The following is a 16,903-nucleotide window of genomic DNA, read 5'->3' on the forward strand; positions in this document are numbered from 1 at the left end:
ATATATATATATATATATATATATATATATATATATATATATATATATATATATATTGCTCTAGGAGCCATATAAAATGGGGCCTTAGGACAAATCCTGTCAGCAAGCTATCGGTTTCTGAAATCTTATTTAGCCACATACTGTTCAAGTAATTAGTGTAGCTTAACTGAAAGCGCAGATTCTTTTCATCTGTGTCTGATTAGCTGAGCCAGAGCTAATCAGGTCACAGTTAATCCACGTGTGTGCTCACACACGTGTGTGTGATGGAGTGGAAAAAAACACTACACGGAGTGTCCAGAGACGTTCCCACTACCATCTGGGTAAGGCTGGGGTCAGAATCCTTACATTTTCTGAAAGAACACACAGGATCTCCATCTTTGAGGAGGGTATCGATACCCTTTCTGTCTACTTCTCCAGGTTGTCACAGGGTTATAGTATCTTGGAGCTAGAAGAGAACTTCAGAAATCACCTAAGACATAGTTACACCCAGAGAGGGGACACGATTTTGCCCTTGAACCCAGTCGGTCGATGGCAGGCCGGCTCCTGAGAAGCCAGTGTCTTGGCTCCCTGTCCCCGGGTTCTGGGAGAGTGAGGCAAAGGCAGGTGGTGTGGGCGGGAGCGCCAGATGTGTCTCTTCCAGAGGTGGTCTGCCAGCACTTGCTTTGCCAGCTGTGCCTGAGCTACACCAGATGTGACCCAAGAATTAGATGAGAGGGATGGGAAAGCACCATGGAGCCTGTAAGCGGCTGCCCTGTCTCCCAGACAGAAGGCTGGTATGAGCGTTCGTTTTCCTCCCATGTATGTACAAGCGCAGGCAGCAATCTGGCCAACAGCAACGCAGGCGCCTGGTGCTGGTCCTGGGGAGGGCTGAGCCCTCAGCCCCGGCACTGGGCCACTCTGAGAAAACCAATGCAAAAGCCAGGGCTCTTCGTGGGCCCCTGAGAGGAGCAGTGTTGTCCCAGGGCCACCAGGAGTGAAAGTGCAGTGTTCTTTCTGTATTCCTGGAGCTGGTGCGTCAGGAGTGAAATCCGCCAAGGTTTAAGAGGGTTTAGGGACCTCAGAACTCTTCACCCCACCACACTCCCTCTCAGCAACTCAGATGCATTCCTGCCTCCTGCAGGGTTCTGGCCCATCTGGCCTGCGGGGCTCACAGCAGGACAGCAGGGCTGTCTCCGAGGCAGCGCAGCCCATGCTCCCGGGCTGAGGCCTCAGAGCCCTTCCATCTTTGCTCAGCGCGACGGAGAGGCCCGAGTTTTTGGCATCAGCATTCAGAGCTCTTTTCTTCTTACTTAGTGCAAAAAAACGAAAAAACGGCTCCCACGTCCATTGTGAACTTGGCCACCAGTCTTGCAGGCCGCCTGGCGGGTGAGACGGAACGTGCTGATGCTGAGGCTGCCCCGGCAGGTTCCACATTTTTTAGGGTAATGATAGAGTTTTTGGTTACTTACAGGATGTAATTATAAATACACATTTGCAATAGAACCAGCCTGATGTGCTTAGTTTCCCATGAATAGCACACTGCACTTTGGAAGTGCGCCGACCGCCCCTCTGAGGCCCTCCAGCCGGGATCTCTCTCCTCTGATTTTCCTTCATTCTTCCAAATCTGTACCACTGACCGGGGAACCACAGACCCTCTTACTCTCATCCCTTTATGTGTGATTGCAGGAAGAGCCACCTACTCTCCGTTCTACCCCATACAAAGTATTAACCGTGAGAAATATCTAGACTTCTTCTAGCCTTTTTATTCCCATCGTGTAGGCTGATGTGTGGCATTTACTAGATTCCCAAGAAGTATTCAGTGCACGTTGGAGACTTGCAGGGTCAGGGACCCCATAAAGAGCATCTTGCTGCCACGTGAGACTGATAGACAACTTTGAAAAGTCCGACATGGGAATAGCAGATATAAAGGCCAGTCACTAATGAAGTTGGAAGACAAACAGGACGAGAGGCCACTGAGTGTCATGGTGTTGACTGAGTGGGTCCTGGTGCCCGAGGCAGGCCTGTCACTGGCAGGGAGAAAACTGCCTCCCAGGAAGCGTGGAGGCAGGTTCTCAGGTGGAAGCTCATCTCCCACGGGGAGAAGGACAGAGTGACGCAGAGGTTACCCTGGTGAAGCCTCCCTCTGTAAGGAAGGCAGCCTGAGAAGTCGGGGAGGGCTGTTCCCCCTTCACAATCAATTTTAAATGATAACAACATCCAAGCTCCTTTTTCAAATATCTTTGTCAAATTTCAGCACACCTCCTTCAAACCTTATCCACATCCCAACACAATCTTCTGGCCTTACCGACTCCTCCTGACACAGGGAAAGCAAGAGTGATTTTATAACATTGTCAGATGATCATATTATTAAGGGTACACTAACATTTCTTAATTTATTAACTGAACTAAAGCATTTCTTCAGTGGTTGCATTGGTACAGACTGTCAATCGGCCACCTTTGCAGAGATTGGGGAGGGCCTGAAGGAGGAATGGCTCTGAGCTGAAGCCTGGCTACCCCACAGAGACTGGCCAGAGGGGCAACCTCTGTGTGAGAGCTTAATTAGGCCGGTTCAGGGGGTAGAATCAAAGCTGTCACCAACTAATTATGTATGATACAGTGGCTAACTGAATGTCATAATAAAAATTTTTTAAAAAGTAAAAAATTAAAAGCTATACCAGACTCTGTTAGGCTAAGGAAGCAGCATTACAAAGTTTATAGTTTAGGTTTTTATTTTTTTCTTTTCTCTATATAAAAGACTTAATTTTTTTAAAGCAGTTTTTAAAATTTAATTTTTTTCAGTGTTTCAAGATCCATTGCTTATGCACCACCCCCAGTGCTCCATGCAATTCGTGCCCTCCATGATACCCATCATCAGGCTCACCCAACCCCCCCACACCCCTCCTCCACAAAACTCTCAGTTTGTTTCTCAGAGTCCAAACTACAAAGTTTGTAGGGGTTCATCTCCCCCTACAATTTCCCCCAACTCACTTCTCCTTGCCATCTCCCAGTGTGTCGTCCAAAGGCAATACCAAGTACCATTTAAAAGTAACCACTAGGGGCACCTGGGTGCCACCTGGGTGGCTCAGTGGGTTAAAGCCTCTGCCTTCGGCTTGGGTCATGATCCCAGGGTCCTGGGATCGAGCCCCACATCGGGCTCTCTGCTCAGCAGGGAGCCTGCTTCCTCCTCTCTCTCTGTCTGCCTCTCTGCCTACTTGTGATCTCTGTCTGTCAAATAAATAAATAAATCTTAAAAAAAAAATAGAACTGCCATCAAAATCCAGCAATCTTGCTTCTTGGTATTTATTCAAAGGAATTGGAATCAGGATCTCAAAGAGATACTTTGCACTCCCATGTTCATTTCAGTGTTACTCACAATGGCCAAAATACAGAAAACTACCTAAATATCCAATGATAGGTGAATGGATAAAGAAAATATAGTATGTATATACAATGGAATATGATTCTGCTTTAAAAAATGAAGAAAATCCTACCATTTGTAACAACATGGATAGACCTGGGAGACAGTGACTAAGTGAAATAAGTCAGACAGACACAGGAAGACAAATACTGTATGATCTCACTTACATGTAAAACCTAAAATAGTCAAACTCAGAGAAACAATGGGTATATTTGTGGTTGTCAGGGGCTAGGGCTAAGGGGATATGAGGAAGTGATAATTAAAGGTTACAAAGTTTCATTTATATAAATAAACAAGTTCAAGAGATCTATTATATGGTAGTAGATGATGATGATGATTATAATAAAGATATCATTATTATTATTACAAAGTAGGTGGGAGGAATACTTGCGCCATAATGGGCATGTCTATGGCCTAGAGGATGGTGATGGTTTCATGGGTATATACTTACTCCAAACTCTTCAAGCTGTAAACATTAAACACGTATAGACTTTTACATGTCAATTATACCTCAAAAGAAAGGAAGAAAAAAAGAAAAAGAGAAAGAAAGAAAAAAGAAAGAAAGAGAAATGACAGAACTATGAATAGAAGTGAGGCCCTGTTATCTCTTCTTGACCATCTCTTCTTCTACAGAATCCTCTGAAAAGTTGGCAGTGACACAGTGAGGAGGAGGAAGGAGACCTCTGTCTCAGGGGAGTAGCAATTAGGGATGGCTCGGAAACAAATATAAACTCAAAAAAACTCTTCTGTTTGCTAAATATACCATTGGGAGGTAACTCTTAATAGGAAGAAAAAGCTGAATCCTGAGTCACTTATGGAAAAGGCACTGCTGCCTTCATAATTATCTATTTTCTTTTTGTGTTCTAGAAGGGGCCATCCTGTTACAGCTGCACTATATTTCTTCATAAACAAACATCAATTCAAAATATCAGCCGAGTAAGGGATGCTCAGTGATTCTCTAGTCACAGCACATTGCAGAGCTACTTCCTTTTCCTAAATTCTGTTTCTATGAATAATTTACAGAGTTGTGCAACACACAGATGATACATGGGAATCAGAATTATTGTTTTCACGTAGACCACATTGTTTCTTGCTTGTAAACTCCTTCCAACTGGCTTTGAAAAGAATATTGCTTTATACTGCTTTCAACCCAGGGGCGCTTCCTGAAAGCATTTACACCTTATATTCTGGAGAGTCTATTTCTGTGCTCCTCCATCTTGCCATTAGATGGACTATATCAGTCAGAGTTTCTTCTTAGGGGAAAATTCCACTAGGGTACAGGAGAGTTTAGGATTCCTGTGATGAAAAGGTAGAGGCAGAAAATACAAAAACCAACTGTTTGGAAGAAATCTGGAGCATCCTAAAAGTCACTGTAATTAAAACACAGCAGTTTGTAATTATTGTGAAGGGAAAAAAACAGTAAGAAAGGCTCAAAAAACACTGATGTGGTTGCCCAAGGTCCTGCCACATTAATTCAAATTGACTTAGATAGGATACCCTCAGATGGGCTGAAAACTATTTGGAAGGCTTAAAACAAAAGAAAATGCAATATAATGAGGTGGAAAAAGCCGTGGGTTTGGAGTCATTGGAGTATGGTTGGTTCTGCCATTGACTAACCGACTGACCTTTGGCAACTCATGGAACTTCTCTGTGACTCAAATTCGTAACTGCAAAACAGGATACTACCACTTAACCTTGGGTTTAAAGAATGTGTGCAAAGGTTATTTTCTGTTTTCAAATGCTGCTCTCCACACCCCTCTTTCTCTTCTTTCCATCCAGTGATAGACAGTCTCCTGCCTCACTTCCCCACTAGCCACCTGCTACCTCTTCCTGTGTACTTTCAAATTCTTCCTTAGCATCAGCCTCCAAATTCACAATTTTTAAATATTTCCTGAAGGCAGCATTCAGTGTCATTTAAAAACAACCCATTAGGATACTGATGTTCAGTTTCTTCAAATTTATACTTCAAATTAAGAAAAAATTATCCTTCAGCTGTTCATTGACCATTTACAAATTCTTGGCTCCTACCAGTAGCTAAACTTAATTTGCTGTTCAGATGCTTGTTAGAGGTGAGGAGGTTAAACATAAAGGGGCTTACTGAGGTGTTGCTTTGATAAAGCCAGAGTAATCTCTGTAATGGTTTAAAGATGTTCTCCCAGTGCTCAGGAATAATGGTCGTTACTGTTTCAGTAGGAGCTCTCAAATTCTATTGTGTATTAGAATTATCTGAAAAATTAGTTAAAAATGAAAATTTCTGAAGCCCGCTTCAGAAGATTCTGATTTGGAACATTTAGGTAGAAAACCAAGAACTTGCATTTTTCACAAGGATCCCCGGGGATTCGGATGCATGTGAGCCATCGACTCCAGAAATGCTGCAAAGATCATGTAGGCAATTCCAAGAGTAACCTGGAGTTTTGAATCCTTGTGGCTTTAAAAAAGAATATTTTATAAAGAAAAATATTTGCAAAAAGGATTTTTTGTATTAAAAAAGTGACATCTGCCATCAGAGCACAGACAGGAGTTTGGATGGTAGTTTGTTTACATGATTCCTGCGTGTCTTAGAGAAGTGAACGCATTTTACATTCTTAGCATGTAGCATTACACCACTAGCTACTCCGAGCAGGTATCCTAGGAATGAAATGCATGCAAAATAAAAACACCTTAGTCATGAAAGGTACAATAGAAACACTAATAATTATATCTTTAGTATCGATAATTTCAAGAGCTAGATTATTCAGCTAAATGAAGAAAAGCTAAGCCCAGGTTTTCCATTAATTAGTGTTTTCACCCACATAAAGTGCAAAGTGTATGTTTATCAGCACCCAGGGGTAAACCTCGGCCAGAGACAGGCTCAGGTGCGACCAAGAAACATCTACTTGATTGCTTGGCAGTTTTCTGGCAGTCACAGTAACTTAACAGAACCTGCCCTTGACTTGCTTAGTACAAAGAATTGTCAATACAATGGAATACAATGTATACATAAAATTGGATGGCAACAGTTTCTTTCTTCTTGCACTACTTAGTTTCAGACAATTTCAACCCATCCTTCAAAAGAAAGAAAAGGGAAATTACTAGTTACAGACTAGCTGGAAGTGAATTATGCCATTTTTTCCATGATCTGGGAGCCATTTTTTATTCTGTGCAAGAGAGTGGCAGATAGACCACAACTGCACTGGATTTTGGAACTTAGTGAAAGATCCACGGAAGAATGTAGTGACTTGTATCTTTCTCTCTCTGCCCTTAAACTTTCATATACACTAAATGCACGACAATGCAGGACACACACACACACCCAGTGTGTATGTGTGTGCATGTGCATGCACACCCACAACATTTTTAGATTCACACATATTTTTGGCAAGAGAAAAAGGTTTTAGTCCAATTTTCCAACTTTGAATGGTTAAACATAACCCCAGGAAGTAGTTCTATAGCAATTTGAGTGCAAAAGGTTGTATACTTATAGTGTTTGTGTCCCAGCTAGGTCTTGATAAGACACTCAAGGAAGTCATAATGTAAACAGGCCAGACTTTCTCCTAAGGCTTGTCTTATCTTGTCTAATTAAGATAGACCAGGCTATGTGGCAATAATAGAAAACTCCCAGAACTCAGTGACTTACACAACAAAAGGTTTAGTTCTCCTTCCTTTAAAATCACTTGTGGATGTAGGAGACCCTCCAAGCCACCTGTCCTTCAGGGGCAGCTCTAAGATGTAGATCCCCAATGTCAGCACAAGGTCGATGCCTCTGCTGCTCAGCACGGGAAGGCAGATCGGGGCTGGCGGCAGCAGTTAAATGTTTTGGCCTGGACACAGTACACATCACTTCTGTGAAGCCCATGATGAAGCCTGTTAGTACCGTGGTGCTGCTCCACCTCACTGCTGTGGTTTAGGAAAATATAATCTACCCGGTGCCCCAGAAACAGAGGAGAACTGGCTAGAATCAGAAGTCTATACCGTACAGATTAAATGGTTTCCAAGGAAATATATAACAGAGCAAAAAGCTTCTTTTAGGAGGGAAGAAACATAAATATAAACAAATTGATGAAGAAACTACTTGATCATAAAAGAATAACAGATCTTAGATGCTGATTGTGAAGGAGAATCCCAGGTTGAATGTATTTTTTAATTTCACTGAAGCTAACTTTAAGATCGATGTGAGTTTGTTTTAAAACAACTTTAAAATGCCATGTAGCTGATATTTTAAAGCAATCTATCTTTTGTTTGTCCGTCTATATTTAAATTAAAAAAACAAAATAACAATAGAACCTGGGATGATAGAAAGCCCAAAGGGAAGCTGATGAAATGGTGTTCTGAGGTAAGTCTTCATTCCGTCACCAAGTATATGGTCTACAATCTTGTGGACTTTGATTAAAGCAATTTTCCCTTCCTTTGATCATATACATTTTTTCCTTAAGGAATTCTTAGAAAAATGTAATAACATAATGTAAGTATGATTTAAAGTCATGCTAGGCCAAAGCTTGAAGTATTGCGCCAGTGTCCTTTCTGGTTATCCCAGAATTTCTATAAAATGGTGGCTAGGATTGAGCTGATAATTCTCTAGAATCCCTCATGGATTAAAAAGTGACTGGTCCCAAGTCTGATACATAAAGCTGACACAAGGAATTTAGAACTAAATTGCTAACATAATTTATGATCGTTTCCTCCTTAGTCACAGAGATGTGATCAGACTTACTAGTCCAGCCATTGGAGTTGGCTAGCGATCCTTCAATGAGAAGAAGAAATTGAATGAATTTATAAGTGGAAGCCAAGCTTAAGTGTAATTTTTTTGGTAAAAGCATCTTTAATATCATAATTAATCTTATATGATTGTCATTTAGGATTGTTTGAAATATCGTCTGCTACGGGAGAGCTCAAATGCAATACTTTCTGTATGTGCTGGACTAGGTCAAGTCTGAATTCCCCTCCAGAGCTAGGATTTGATGTGTAGACAGAGCATGCAATTTTGCAATCTGCCAAGCCAGAAGAGGATTTAATATTACATTCAAAACTGTACTCAAATTGTCAAAAAAATGTTCAACAAAATAACATTGCAAATCGTACTCAAACTAGCTGGCAAAGGTAGCATGACAAAATTGAGGAATAAAGCATATGGGACGTAGTGTTATTTACATGTTTTCAGGGCTCACGCTCTGGGTGGCTCGCTATTTACAAGACAGCAGTTTCCACCCTTCCCTTCTGCTTTAGGTTTGAGACAAGGCCAAGTTCTCCATCTGACTTCATATGACTGTGGTCTAGTTCAGATTAGTATTTGTCACCACTCTTCAGAGTAGACAGGCATGCAGCAGACCGGGGGAAGAGAAGGGGAGGGAGGGAGTGGGGAAAGGGGGGGGGGGAGACAAAGGAAGCAACTCTGTTGAAGGTAAACATACCTGAGATAGTCCTAATAGTGAAATATGGAGGCTGCATTGTGGTCAGAGGCTCAGTTTAATTTTAGAGAACAGTTGAAGGAAAGAGCATTTTTGAATTCTCAAAATATTTGCTACCACCAGAAGAAAAAGTCATTCAGTAAAGCATTATTATGCTTGCTCTCTGAAGATGTTTTGCAGAATTCTAAGCTTCTTAGAAGCTAATGGGACATCTGGCTGAAAGATGACAGATCATAAATACTTTTCAAATAAATTAAGACATGGTTTCACAGAAAAGAAAAACTAGCATCCAGGACAAATGAAGCAACATAACACATGTATTTTTAAAAGCTAAAAAATGACATTCTATCAATATGAAAAGTATTACCAAAAATATTAACAGAAAATAATGATAATGAGATATTTTAAAGAACATGTAAACAGCACCTTTTTTTTTTTTTCCCTTTATGACTATAGAACATGAACCTTTATGGGTCAGACATTGTTTTAATGGCTTTACATGTATTAACCTTCCAACAACCTTATGGAATTTTCTAAAACAGAGGAAACTGAGGCAGGGCAAGGTTAAATACTAAGCTGGTAAATGATGAATGTGAGACTTGAACCCAGACAGCCTGGCTCTGTCCTGCAAAAACTGTGATAAATCATGAAAGGGACGAAATCTTCTCTCAGTAAAGTTTTGCAATGGGAACAATATTGGGTATTTCCAAATTACTAAATACGTGGTGTAATTACTGATGTTAATATCACTGGTGGGCTATATCAGTTACAGTTAATAGGTAAAATCTGAGGAAAGCAGCTAGTGATCCTTGGCTCTGCATTGTGATCTTTGTCTGAGATTTAGAACAGAATTGAATTACATTGTACAGCCATTTCTATTTTTCTACGCTGCAAATGTAATAAAGCTCATCACGTATTAAGTTATTGATTTGGACCGATGGTTTCCCTTGAGAGTTGATTAGAACGTGGGAGAAGAGATGTTTTTTGGAAGAACCTGTATTGTTACATGTACTTGAGCTCATCTGTCCTTTCTATCCCAAACAGGCTTTCATATGGGTTAACCTGTGTAAACTGTAGGCTACATCACAGTATTCGGTAGTATTGATATGCTTGAGCTGGGGAACATAAATCTTTTCCCCACCAGGTAAACAATAGCAATTAAATGGAATTTGGCTTAGAAGGGAAATGATCTTCCCACCACTTCGCCCCATCAGCATAAACCCTAACACTGCAAGAAGCCACAGCGTTTACTGCAGGCTTTGGTGATGTACCACTCAGCACAGTCCGGTTGCCAAGAGGCTGGGCCTCAAGCTTGTACTGAGAAAGATCATCAGCATCCTTTCAAAGGAGATATATTACAAAAGTGAATCCAAACAGATTGAGTGGCTAGATTAAATAAAAGAGGCGAATGTGGCTGGCAAAAGGAAATAGCTCCCCTTCTGAAAAGCATGGCTTTGGCATCAGGCGGTCCTGAGCTGGAACTCAGCTCCACAGTTTACAAGCTGTGATCACTGGTGAGTTGCTGAACCTCTGTCAGCTTTGGTTTCCTCTCCTTTCAAAGAACTGTTAAAAGCATTAAGTGGCTGTAATATGTCTAGCACAATGCGTGGCACATCATAGAGCTCAATAAATTATTTTTAAGTGCAAAGCTACCTCTCAACAAACTCTATGATTGGAAAAAGGGTGTGAAAAAAATATTTTTGAGAACTCATAACTGAGACATTCTTTCTCATGAATCAAAAATCCATTTTGGAAGCCTGAATCCATATTATTCAATTTCTGAATAATGACTAATTTGAATTGTTCTAAATTAAGTGAATAATGAGGTTGTTCGAAGTGTTTAGCTTTTAAATGAAAGTCATTTTGATCCTTATCATGCTCAAAGCAAACCAAGACTGATTCTATAGTAGTTCCTCAAATTCAGAAGATTTGTTTCTGATTTTGAGGATAATTTGGGCCAAAGATCAGAAAACTCCCTTCTACTTGCAGCACTAAACTAGAAATGTTCCTTCTTTTCCAAGAGTCATACATTGGTCAGATGGGTTACTCAATAAGGTCCCTTTTACCCTTTACTCATGATAAAATTAAATAACCTATCAACAGCATGGAATCCTAGCCTTTCATTAGTGACATACCTTTCCTTAAGAGTGTTTCACGTGCCCTTGTCCATGATCTCAGAGTCCTGGGGTCGAGCCCCACATCAGGCCCTCTGCTCAGTGAAGAGCCTGCTTCCCCCCTCTCACTGCCTGCCTCTCTGCTTACCTGTGATCTCTCCCTCTCTCTCAAATAAATTTAAAAAAATTAAAAAAAAAAAAAAAGGTGGAGGGAAACAAATCTATGTTAAAGATCAGGGGAAATAACCTGGTCATTGCTTCTTCCCTGGCAAGGGAATTTCTAGATTCACTCTCTCCCATAGGGTAGATACTAGTCACAGATGGCTATACACATTTAAATTAAAATTAATTAAAATAAAATAATTTAGTTTTCTCAGGCACTCTAGCCACATTTCAAGAGCTCAAGAGTCACAAAGAGCTAGTAGCTACCATATTACACAATTCACGTGTAATACACAGTTTCCATCATCTCCACACCCTCTGTCAGGAAGCACTGCTAAATGATTGACAGTAAAGGTATCCAATTATAATTTTTCTTTCTTATTGGGCATACCAAGATACAGTCTTCCTCTTTATTTTCTCTTATTCTTTAAGAGGTTTGTAAAAATACCTAGAGAACAAAACGTAGGAGCATCTTGTGCCTTTACTCCCATCTTTGTTTTCAGTTCTTCATGGGAATGGAATCTCTGCAAACGTGTAGTCCCATGTTCTCAGTTTCATGAAGGAATGAAGCACCGCCGCCTGACAGTGATCTCAGCTTGCTGAAGCCAACCTGATTGGCCAGGTTAACCGACACATTCCATCTCTCAAGTATTCCTATTAGTCGACTGAATTATGCTAGTTAGAATAGCTATTCCGCAAAGGACAGGCTGAAACAGGCACCCAAGCCAGGCAGTAAGGCCACGAATGAGATGGCTCTTTTCTACTGCTCTGGTTTGGAATCCCTTGGATTTCGCCTTTTCCCTTCCCTCACGACCATACCAGTCCCATCTTATTAATGCTTCCTTCCTTGTTATTTGTCAGTAGGCCTCATAATGGCAGGAGGGTGGGGCCACGGGCAAAGAGAAAAAAGAGAAAATACACTTTTCATGAGGGCTGAGAAGCCCGTCTCTCCTCCTTAGGAGACTCATCAAGGCTGAGAAAATGTCGGTCCTTTGCGCCCCAAGCCACAGCTATTCCTTCATCACCCTGAACCTACATCCTATTTACTTTACACCTTAACTCAGTAAGAAAAAGCACAGAATCACCTGAAGCTGCATGTTCTTTTCTAGCATACACAACTCTTGAGGATAAGATGTATGATTACCTCAAGGGCTAGAGAAAAGGGATACCTTTTCTACTTCCACTTTTCCCACCATCATGAATAAAATTCCCAACCAATCCGGAGAGGATTATATAAGAAACTGTGGCTATTTATAATGTTGAATTCTGTTCCACAGTAAACCTTCAAGAAGAGACACTCTGCTTGGCAAAGTAATAAGAGTAAAGAGAGGCAGGCCGGTCAAAGTTGAAGCCCAATAAAAAAGAGGATGAAAAAGGAACCAGCTGGCTCCCAGGTTACAGACGTACCCATAGCCATTCATTTACCAACCTTCTCCTTGTCTTCAACCGAGTCTTGTTTTTATCCTCTGTACCTCATCCTGTTAGGATCCCTGCCCCAATGACAGAAACCACAACTGGTTACTTGTTTCTATTCCTACACATTGTTTATGTTCTTAGCCTCCAAAGTGAAACTATGAATGCATTTTCCCAGAGAGACATTAGGTGGTTCAATAAATTTAAATTTAGCTCAGGAGATCATGAGCTGTATTGTGGAGAAGGGATCATTCAGGAGCAAGAAGGGAAGAAGCAAGGGCTCACTGGGGAGACTATTTCAAAAGTCTAGGCAAGAGATGATAAAGGCTTTGGTCAGGGAGGTAGTCATGAAATGAATGGAAAAAAGTAGATGAGACTCAGGAGAAACCTTCCGGTAAAGCGGAAGGGATTGACTTTGAAGTAAGGAGTGAGGAAAAAAAAAGAGAAATGGAGGAGATGATAATGGACATTCATTGAATGGGAAATATTATCAAAGACAGAGAAAAGATTTTCTGGGTGGCAGGGGATGGCTAGAGATGAAGAGCATTAGTTTTACTAAGTGAAGTACCACATCCAAGTAGAAATATTAAGTAGGGAGCTAAAAACAGGGCTCTGAGCTTCAGAGAACTGGCCGGCAGGCACATATTCGGTGGTCTTTAGCATTCAGACAGTATATAAAGCCATGGAATCAGATGAGATCATGCACAAAGAGAGACTAAAACAAGGAGGGCACCGGCCCTCTTACATTTAAGATTGAGGTCTATCGAACACTCCATTATGGGTTATATCGAATTTTTCAGCCAGCCTGGTAGACTACTTCATATGTGTAATAGAGAGTATGCATCACAAATTATAAGGAATAGGGAGAAAACCCTTCTCTGAACACGAGATTTCTTCAAGTGAGGAACTGCCACCATAAGAAAGAGTTATATTAGGTAGATTACTGTGACAATCTGGAAAAATTTCGCTTACATAAAAGGGAACAAATGTTACTCTTTGACATCTTCGACAACTGCAGCCAGCTGGTTATTTATCTGGATTGCTTAGAAACAATAGACCAGAGTTTCCCAAAAAAAGTCTGATGTGGTATTTCTACCTAGTTTACTTCATTTTAGAGAACAGCTGCAGACATGACAGTTTTTGATAATGAAGTGTAAAAGGTCTTTTTTCCCTGCTTTCTGAGACAAAAAGAGAAACGTGTTAAGAGGAAATAAAAGCTGTGTTGTTTAGCTTTAGCAATCTAAGAGCTCACAAACATAAAAACTATTGGTTTGCCTGTAAAGTTATAACGCAGAATGATTGCTAAAGACTAGCTGAGACAATAAGTACAATTTTACTAATTGAATCATTGTCTAACATGTTTATAGTTTAAATTAAACATTTACACTTGGGGCCGTTGTGGAAAGCAGGCGAAAAAAAAAAAAAAAAGATAAAAACAGAACACAGGGGAAAATGTTTCCAAGAAAGTAATGCCTTCCACAGTGTCCGGCAGTTACTAACGTTTTATGGAACAGTACCGACACTCAGGAGCAAACGCTCAAAATGCATTACTTATAGATCTTGCCACAAGGAATTTTCTATAATCTGTCTCAGCATCTGAGCCGTGTTGAAGTCGGTGATTTGTACATTCTGTGGCTTCAGAGTTTTCTTTTTAAATGAGCTCCCAGACTTCTGAGAACTGAATGTTTGCCAGGACTGAGTCAAGTTTTCCTACCTTTTGAACGGGTTTGTTTCTTGATTTCTCTGTATTTCTCAAAAATACAAGACCAGTTTGTATCATAACTGGGAGTCTGAGGTAGATTTTAAAAGCCCATCAGATGTTTCTTGGCTTCTGTAATCAGAAGGACTCTGATACCACATTGCTCTGGACATTCCCAACCTGACCTGCTCCCAAACCCCTCCCTTCTCCTCTCAACCACATCCCCAGCCGGGCCCTTGGGGTCTTTTACTCTCCATCACAGAATCCTGTGTGGACAATCCCTTCTCCCAACTTTCTTCTTGCTTTCTTTTTGTAACTGAAACTTCACGAACTGGGACCAGTGAGTCTCATACTTACCCTACAGCCCACTCAATGGAAAACTTTTTCTTAGTCTTAAGGCCAGGAACCCCTTACGACCATAAGAAATTATTTCACACATCATTTTTCAGATGGGCTTCCCAACTCACACTCTTAGAAGATCTTCTAAATTTGGGTAGCACATTTCTACTGATTGAGTGCTGTTCGAGTTGCTATGATATAGAGATTTAGTCATTCCAGTAGTGTTTGGAAGCACAGAATTCATTTTAGAGTACTGAGAAGTTTTGTTGAGTCCTAGAAGGCGTGTTACTGTTTCATGAGAGGCTAACTCTCCTACAGAACCCTCATTTAGAAATACAGCAAATTTTGCCTAATCCTTTAAATCAGTCGTCAGAATCTACCAGCTCGGAATTAGTCAACTTATTATACTACAAGTACAGTGATTGAGTGCTTGACTGAGATTTATTATATTACAGGTGTAATGATCGATTGCTTGATTGATTTAATCATTTATGAACTCACAATTATATAGGAAGTCCACACCACAGGCTAGGCACCATGGAATGCCCTCAAGACACAATAGACACAACAGATGCGGGTTCTCCCTTTAAGAGGAGCAGTCGTGTACAAAAATAAGACACGTTATTAATTAAAAATGACAATTACAAAAATTTAAAAAATAAAATAAAAACAAAAAATTTAAAATTAAAAAAAGAAATAAAAACAATTAACACAAAACTATTATTTGCTTCTCTAAGTACTCCATAGGGAAAGCCCAGTAGGTAACATGCAGGGTGGAGAGAGGTAAAATTTAAAGGGAATCAACATGTGGAGAATGGAAGCTTCTGAGAAAAAGAAAACAGAAACCTGGAGGACAGCAAAGAACATCTTACTAGGGCTTTTCCTTCTGTTTATATAGCAATGATTGATGCCCAAACAGCTCCTGCATTGCGGCAGATTAGGTATAGGAAAGCGTGTTTATTTTTCAATTAAATAAAGGGAATAGTTTCAGTTTTGCCTGGCTTAAGATGATTCTGGCAGTCACAGCTGGGAGGTCTTGTACAGTTTCTGCCCACTTCATCGGGTGCTAGTGGTGATGCTACAAGTTAAGTGGCCCATGGACTAAGAACACGCTGGCTCTCTGCTTCTTGTTAGTAGAGTCTCTCGAGCCACAGTAGAGCTGTTTGCCGGTATGTAAACAGAAGACTAGGAGCTGAGTGCTTTGATCCGACTCTCCTTCTTCTCTTTGGAGTTTTAGAAATGTTCTCCAGGTTTTTATCTATGACTTTTTTTTTCTTGTTTAGGATTTAATATGCAAAAGCTATATTTTTAAATTAGTGACTAGAGAATTCTTTTGCTTTTATTGTTCTTTAAAGCGTACACATCATTTCCTGATTCTGTTCAGTTTAACTGCCAGATTTAAAAAAAAGTTATAATTATAGATACTTGACTCAGTGCAGAATAACACCAATCATAGGGACATTGTTCTGGTTTTGATTTCAAAGCAATCACTGAGCAAGGCTCCGCTGAATTGGAACATGAATCAGCATTTAGCAGGGCTGAGTTTAAACCTCTACTCCAGATTCTGAGTGACAGAGAACTTCTAAATAGGGCACTGTTTGTTCATAGTTTTAGGTATCTGTGATTTACTTGGCTTTGTTAGACAATAGGGGCTTTGGTTCAGTTATATTTTTAACATTCCTTAAAATAAATCAAAGAGTGTTCCCATTTTGGATGCGGATTAGTATGGTGGAGGAAATGAAGAATTTACAAGTGCCGAGTGTCCAGGGATTATGCACTGGGCTCTGGGTTGGATTGCCTTGATTAATATTCTTTTGGTTGCACGGAATAGAAACTGGCTCTGGCTCGACTAGGGGAAAAAAGTAAGTGGTGTTGGCATACTGGAAGAATATTTGGGTATCTCATCGAATCCAGGACTCAGGCACAGCAGGGATCACGGGACTTCTGACCTCAGAAGTTCTTGTGGATCTGTCTCCCTAGGGTAAAGCAGTTGAAGGGTCTCACTAGATGATTCTTCACAGGAGGCCCATTGGGGTCCGGTCTTCACTTGTGGATCAGTCAAGGTCCAAGGGACTGGATAATAAGTGTTTTTAACCACTTGTTTTTGGGCAACCACACCTGTATTTTGTGGGCGGTTCCCAGAGAAAAGGGAATAATTGTGAACTGGTGGCCATACTAGCAAGGTCTACTCTATGGAGCATTTTATTTTATTTTTTAATTTTTATTTTTTAAAGATTTTATTTATTTATTTGAGAAAGAGACAGTGAGACAGAGCATGAGAGGGGAGAACGTTAGAGGGAGAAGCAGACTCCCTGAGGAACTGGGAGCCTGATGTGGGACTTGATCCCAGGACTCCGGGATCATGACTTGAGCCGAAGGCTGTTGCTTCCAACTG

General features: G+C 40.7%; 1 protein-coding gene across 2 annotated transcripts in view; it reads right to left on the reverse strand.

Annotated features, from left to right (window-relative positions):
* CCDC91 (coiled-coil domain containing 91) overlaps window positions 1–16,903 on the reverse strand; it is a 361,761-nt gene that overhangs the window by 14,342 nt on the left and 330,516 nt on the right. The gene's annotated exons all lie outside the window — the stretch shown is intronic.

Source organism: Mustela nigripes, chromosome 6, assembly GCF_022355385.1.
Source record: "Mustela nigripes isolate SB6536 chromosome 6, MUSNIG.SB6536, whole genome shotgun sequence".
In the NCBI taxonomy this organism is placed as follows: domain Eukaryota; kingdom Metazoa; phylum Chordata; class Mammalia; order Carnivora; family Mustelidae; genus Mustela; species Mustela nigripes.